Raw genomic sequence first — 6,686 nt, 5'->3', positions numbered from 1 at the left:
ATGGAACAATAGAAGTGGTCTGCAGTTATGTGGATAAAAGGTTTCATTTGGACAGCAAAGTTACACATGTATCTGCAACTTCATTTATTTTATATTATTAAAAACATTGAGTCCAAACTTTGGCACAGTAACATAGTTGTCATGGGCTAGCACGTTTGGCAAGGTTTTCTTTTTGCTCCCCAAAAGCAATTTAGGTTTAAGGTTAAAGAACAAGGAGTGAACCTAAGCGTGGCAGGAAGTCGACTAGGAAACAATGACTCATGCTTTACCCAGCACTTGTAGGTACATTGAGGAACGTTTTCGAAGTTGGACTTTTTTTTTCCTCTTATTTGGTGAGATTCATATCCGACGACCACTTTAAGGGAAAGTGGAAATCACAAGAAGTGGGCGTTTAAATGAATAGCCTTACGGATGTTTCTTGACATCATCCTGCCCACATCAGAAACCCATGACATCACAACTTGTGATGATATCATATGCACGCCACAGAGTGCTAGATGGTCTGCCACCTTTTCCATCAAGCGCGCGCATGTAAGTGTGAACATGGAAAGTGTGTGGTGTCTGGGACACGGACGTGACCTGGTCCAGTGTTTTGGCTGGGACTTTCCCCCTTCCAAGCAGTCAGAGACACACGTGTTATCTCACGCAGTCACTCGTCTGCACTTACACATACACACTCTCACTGGGGCGCAGGGGAAGTCCTGCGCTTGTTAGGAGGAAGGCGTGGGGGCTGGCTTTTGTAGCTCAGTCCAGGCCTTGTGTCTCTATGGGGCTCTCCCCTAAATACCCCCCAAAAAACAACATGCCCCCAGGCTGGGGTCATGTGCTGCTTTGCATGTCAAAAAAAAAAATCAAAATAAATATCTCTCGCTTTCAAAAGAAAACATCCAAGTGTTGAAATAATGGCCTACCTGTCAAGAGATAGGTGACCCTGCTTTCTTTTGACATTTTTGGAGTAGTGTTCAATTTTCATGGTTACTTTTTGATTAAGTAAATAAAGTAGTAAGTAAAATCAGTAATAATTTATTTGTACAGCACTACACTGTTAGAAATAAAGGTGCTGTGCAGGTACGTTTTTAGTTCATTAATGTACAATGTAAATGTACCCTCAAAGGTACAACAGTGGTTTTAAGGCCCAACTGTGTACCTTAAATAAGTTTTTCCCAGTCAAAAAGTACATATTTGTACCTTTTCATAACCTAATGCTTTAAAACAGAACAATAAAATAAAGTCTAGAGACAAGACAGGCCCTGTGGAGTCAAAACAACTCGACTCAAATTTCAATGGATTATGGTACGACTATGCTCCCTGACCAAAGGTACTCAGATGTACCCTTGAGGGTACCACCCCAGTTTCATGCCTTTTTTTCTGTGATTGTATATGCCAGTGGCAGCTAAAAGTGCTTTACACGTGATGAAGTTAAACAGTAATAGAAGAAGCTGAATTTAATTTTCTTCTGTTATAGTTACTGTTGGTAAGTAAGTAAAACATTTGCTAATATTTTGGGTATTTTTTGTAAAACATAAAGCTTTATGTTCATCAAAGTGTCTTTCTTGGTATGAAAAAAAGTATTTTGGTTGAAGCACTTATTAAAAGCTTTAAACAGCTAAAAGGTGTGAGTTAGGGCAAAAAAATGTGGTGTGTGTTAATATTCCCAAGATAGAAATTTCACTGTTAGCTGCCTGTTCAGTTTTGTGGTTTTCACAGAAAAATTGTGAAATTTGAACAGCTTATTAATGTTACTGCAAAGTAACAAAGAAAACTTGATCAATAATGAACCACGGAAGAAAGAAATACAGTGAAACTAAACTGATATGAGTATTATTAATGTACGAGTTTCACTTCAAAATTTGAATGTTAGAAATATTCATTTGTAACAATTTTTGATACGTTTTTGCAAATAACAGCTGATGTATAATGGAAAACACATTTTATTCCTCTTTAAAAAATATCAGTGGTGAACCATAACTATTAAAGCTAGGCCTTCTTTTCAGGCAATATATGTTAAAACTCGCCCAAAGCCCACCTTAACAATGATGCTAACTTCCGCTAACGACCGAATAGGATTCTACTAGTTTGTTAGTGCTAAGCTAGCGGCGATTCGCATTAACAATTTCTGACAAGGCTGAAGATAGCTTCATATTCGATTTTCCATTCCACCTTACATGGTGAAGCAGTTACATCAGGCACATTTAGGGACCAGGTGGAATGGAAAATTCATTGGCACCAGAATGCAACTACTGCACTGTTTAAAATGGGTTGGAAAAAGATTAAACACAGACATCTGAGGCTTCTAAAACACATTCTATGTTTTACTCAAAGATGTAACAGACACATTAGCATATCGCTGCTGTTGGAGGAAAACCTCGTATCTCAATTTTTGTCCTTTTTTAGTTTTTGACATAATTTGAAAATACCTGTTGCCCTCTACATTGTGTATAAATTTCATGAAGAATGGACCAAAAGAAATGGCCCAAAATGACCTGCGGGGGAAAAAAGGTGTGGTTCCACTGACTTACATTAAAAGTAAAGTAGGTTTTCTTTCAACAACAGCGATATGTTTCCAAAGTGATTTTTTAAGTATAGAGGTCTGGTATAGAGCTGCCGCCGCTGTTTTCCATTTCTAACAAACCTCTGATTAAACTACTATTCATATTCAGTCAGTGACGTTTCTAAGACTTCCAGAAAGCCTAAAATGACATTTTTTTTCCCTCATAAAATTGGTTCAGACAACTGGAAATCGATACATGATAGGTTGATTTATCTCTCACTTTGTGATTGGTTATTCAAACACATTAGGACTTCTCTTTAGCTCCTGAAGTCCTAACCAATAAGAAAGCTTGCTTAGCTATATTTACCAACATATCATCAATGCTCAGCATTTCAAGAATTTAACCTTTTTGTTTTCATTTTATGCTTAACAATTAAAGAAGAGTAGTACTGTAATTCTTACAGAGTTTAAAAACAAGCATGATTCATTTGAATGAAAATGAACTGAAAATTACAGACATGCATTTTTAGTTCCCAGAAATCATTAGGACTTCTCTGAATGTAACAAGTAAAAAAGAAGGGGTTTTATATCTCAGGCATACCATATGTTAGGATGATCAGTAAATAAAAATCAAATCATATTTAATACAAGCTTGGGTTAAAAGCCATATTGAGAAACTCTGTTATTTTACTATCATTTTATCTGTCTGAGACAGCATATTGGAGTTAAACAATAAACAATGAATACGAGCTAAATGAGAGCAGACGTTCAGCTTTAATTTGAGGGTATTTATATCCAAATTTATACTAAAGGAATTACAACCATTTTCACACACAGCCTCCTATTTGTAGGTGCTCAAAAGTAAACATAAATTGTCATTTTTGATAATTCCCTGGTAATGCTCTGCTACTATCTTCAGTTCCTGCTTGTTCATTGACCTCCAGTTTAGCCTTCAGTAAGTGAAATTAAGGTCAGCTGATTGAATTGGCCATCGCAGAACATTCCACTTCTTTGCCCTAAAAAAGCCTTGGGTTGCTTTCGCAGTATGCTTTGGGTCACTGTCCATCCAAGTGCTGTTCAATGAGAATTCATCCTGCTGCTTTTGTCAGTAGTCACCTCATCAATAAATACAAGGGAACCAGTTCCACTGGCAGCCATAGATGATGAGGTGCTATGCATTGGATCATGAACAGTTTCTTTCCTTCTTCATTTCCTCATCTCGTTGATCTTGGTCTCATCTGTTCATAAGATGTTGTTCCAAATTCTAATCTGATCTTCCTGTTTTTGAGGTTTATCAATGGTTTACATCTTGTGGTAAACCCTCTGTGTTTACGCTGGTAAAGTCTTCTCTTGATTGCTGACTTCGACACAGATAAGCCTACCTCCTGGAGGGTGATCTTGATCTGGCCAACTATTGTCCACCACAGTTGTTTTCCATGGTCTTCTGGGCCTTTTGGTTGTTTCTGAGCTCACCAGCGTGTTCTTTCTTTTTAAGAATGGACCAAATAGTTGATTTGGCCACACCTGGTGTTTTTACTATCTCTCTGATGGGTTAGTTTTGATGTTTTGATGTAATGATGGCTTGATTTACTGGCAGTGAGAGCTCTTTGGACTTCATATTGGGAGTTAACAGCAACAGATTCCAAATGCAAATACCACACTTGACATCAACTCTTATCTGCTTACTTGAAAGTGAAATAAGGGAATGACACACCTTGCAATGGAACAGCTGAGCAATTGTCTAATTACTTTTGAGCCCCTACAAATGGGGGGTTATGTATGAAAATGGTAGTAATTCCTACACTGCGCACCTGATTTTAATGTGCATACCCTAAAATTAAAGCTGAAATTCTGCACTTTCCACAATTTGCTGTGTCAGAAAGCAATGTAAATAACAACTTTGTTGACATCCAAATATTTATGGACCTGACTGTATCTATTCATATGGATATTTTTGTTGTAACACAGAAAAAAACAAACATCTCCGCCTTAACTCTGTGCCTACCAAATCCCATTCCCAAATGTTTTCAATAAAAATTAAAAGTTTTCTTTGTTGTGTGACGCAGCAGTGTGGCGACTAATTGGCAGTTCTAGTCCTCATACAAAGAGAAATTAGCATAGTTGTGGACACTTTCTCCTTTGAGATTTGTAATGAGTACTTTCAAGGTCAAAATGAAAATGTAAGCAGTCTCTTGGAAATATAATTGAGTAAAAGTATTCAATTCAAATAATACTTATGTACAAATCTTCCAGAATTATACTTAAGTACAGTGACAAAGAGCTCTGTACTTAGTTTCTTAACAGAAGCTTTTGAAAAGCTAAGTATCCCCAAACCTTTGACAGACAGTGCAGGATTATCCACCATATTGACTACTTGAGAATCCATTTGCAGTTATCATTGCATCCTTATGTGTTCTACAGCCAGCAGCTCAGCTTAGCAAAGAAAAAATAAGCACTCAAACCAGCCAGTGTTGTGCAATAGGGAATAACATATTATATTCTCAGTAGTTAAGGCTAAAAATGAGAATCAATAAAGCACAATAGGTTACTGTTCAGCTTTTCCAGCAGTCCTACAGGACTCTGATCAAATAACATTTAAATCTTGTTTGTGCACAAGGAGGCCCCACAGTGAATTGATTTCTGTATTAGATTTGCCTTCTCGGTGGCCTCTGCTGTCAAAGCCTTAAGGAAGCTACATGTAAACTTAAACAAGCTTTTAGATCCACAGTTCAGTGATGTTGTTGGTAGTACAAGATAAATGATTGAGGAATAGAAAAAAACTTTGGCAATTTTGCATAAGGCAATGGCTCCTTTGAAAAGTAAATGGAAAGTCGATATATAAACAAGAAAAAGAACTATGGTCACATCATGGTCACTGCATTAATATCTTCAAATGAATTAATAAAGATCTCATAAGGATCATTAAGTTTAAATAAAAATATCTACATAAAGCTGTTTTAAAGGACGTATTCCAGCCATCTTCTAAACACCACAGAAGTATGTGAAATATAGTAGGCTGGACAGCAGCAATGACACATGAACTGTTGAATATTGTAATGGTACAATAATTTGTGGGTCTGCAGAGATCACATACTCAACAGTATAATCAGATATTATGGTATACATCTGAACATGTACCAATATGGTCATATGCAAAAGTTGGGGTCAAATTACGTTTCATTGATTTTCTAGGTGAAATTAAGTACACAGTTTCAACCACCGTTACTATTTATTTGTTTAATTTAAAACTAGAAAAAAATAAAGCATAAAACGTGGCCAATGCAAATATTATGGCACGTTTTATATTTAATGTTTTATTTCTTATCAATATCTTAACCTTAGCAAATAATATAGAAATTGTGCACTAAAATTTGTTCAAGCTTCTGCATATGACTATTTGCTGAACTCTTTAAACTAAAATTTTATTCTTGCAAGCATGCAAAATTTCAAAACTGTGCTCCAAAGTTTTTTAGTTATTACTTTTTCACGTTTCCCCATCAGATACTAAACCAAACCTTAAATCTTGAGTTTAACTGCTTCCAAAATTTTTTAAACTAGCTATTTGCTAACGTTTTGCACCACCTTACACCCTATTTTTTTGGTGTTTGTGATTTGCTTAACAGCCCTTCAGCAATCATATATAGATCAAAAGAGCGTTCGCTGATCTTTTGTGCTTTTGCTTCATTTCATATTTATAGGAGTTTCCCTTTCAAAACGCGAAATACTGAGAGGAGTAACTAAGACTGATAGTAAATACTGACTAAGTGTTGTTTAATGCCTGAGAAAAGAGCATCTGCTAAATGCTGTAAATGTAAAAGCTTGTCTCATTTTTGATGCTTGGAGAGAGTGTTTCAAACTCTTTTCTTCACTTTTGATGGAAAAACAAAAACGTTTATGAAAGCCTGCTATGTCACATTATTCTCAATTTGATAAGGAAATAAAAAGTCTAAAAAGAAAACAATGTTTTAAACTACTATTTCCTAACACTTCAGATAAATTTCACAATGCTATCAAAGTGTCATAAGACAGGTTTTGCTTAAATAATAGTTTGATTTGATTTGAGTTTTCTAAACAACTCCTAAAAGCATGTATTTAAATTCTTTTGGCTGTGCAACCCCTGCATTACTAAAGCTACCCGCTATATTGTGTGCACCCTGGCTTCTACAGCAAAAATGTCACAGCCTTAGATGCACTG

The sequence above is a fragment of the Colossoma macropomum genome, unplaced genomic scaffold (assembly GCF_904425465.1).
Source record: "Colossoma macropomum unplaced genomic scaffold, Colossoma_macropomum, whole genome shotgun sequence".
NCBI classification, from domain to species: Eukaryota; Metazoa; Chordata; class Actinopteri; order Characiformes; family Serrasalmidae; genus Colossoma; species Colossoma macropomum.
This window is presented reverse-complemented; position numbering follows the sequence as displayed.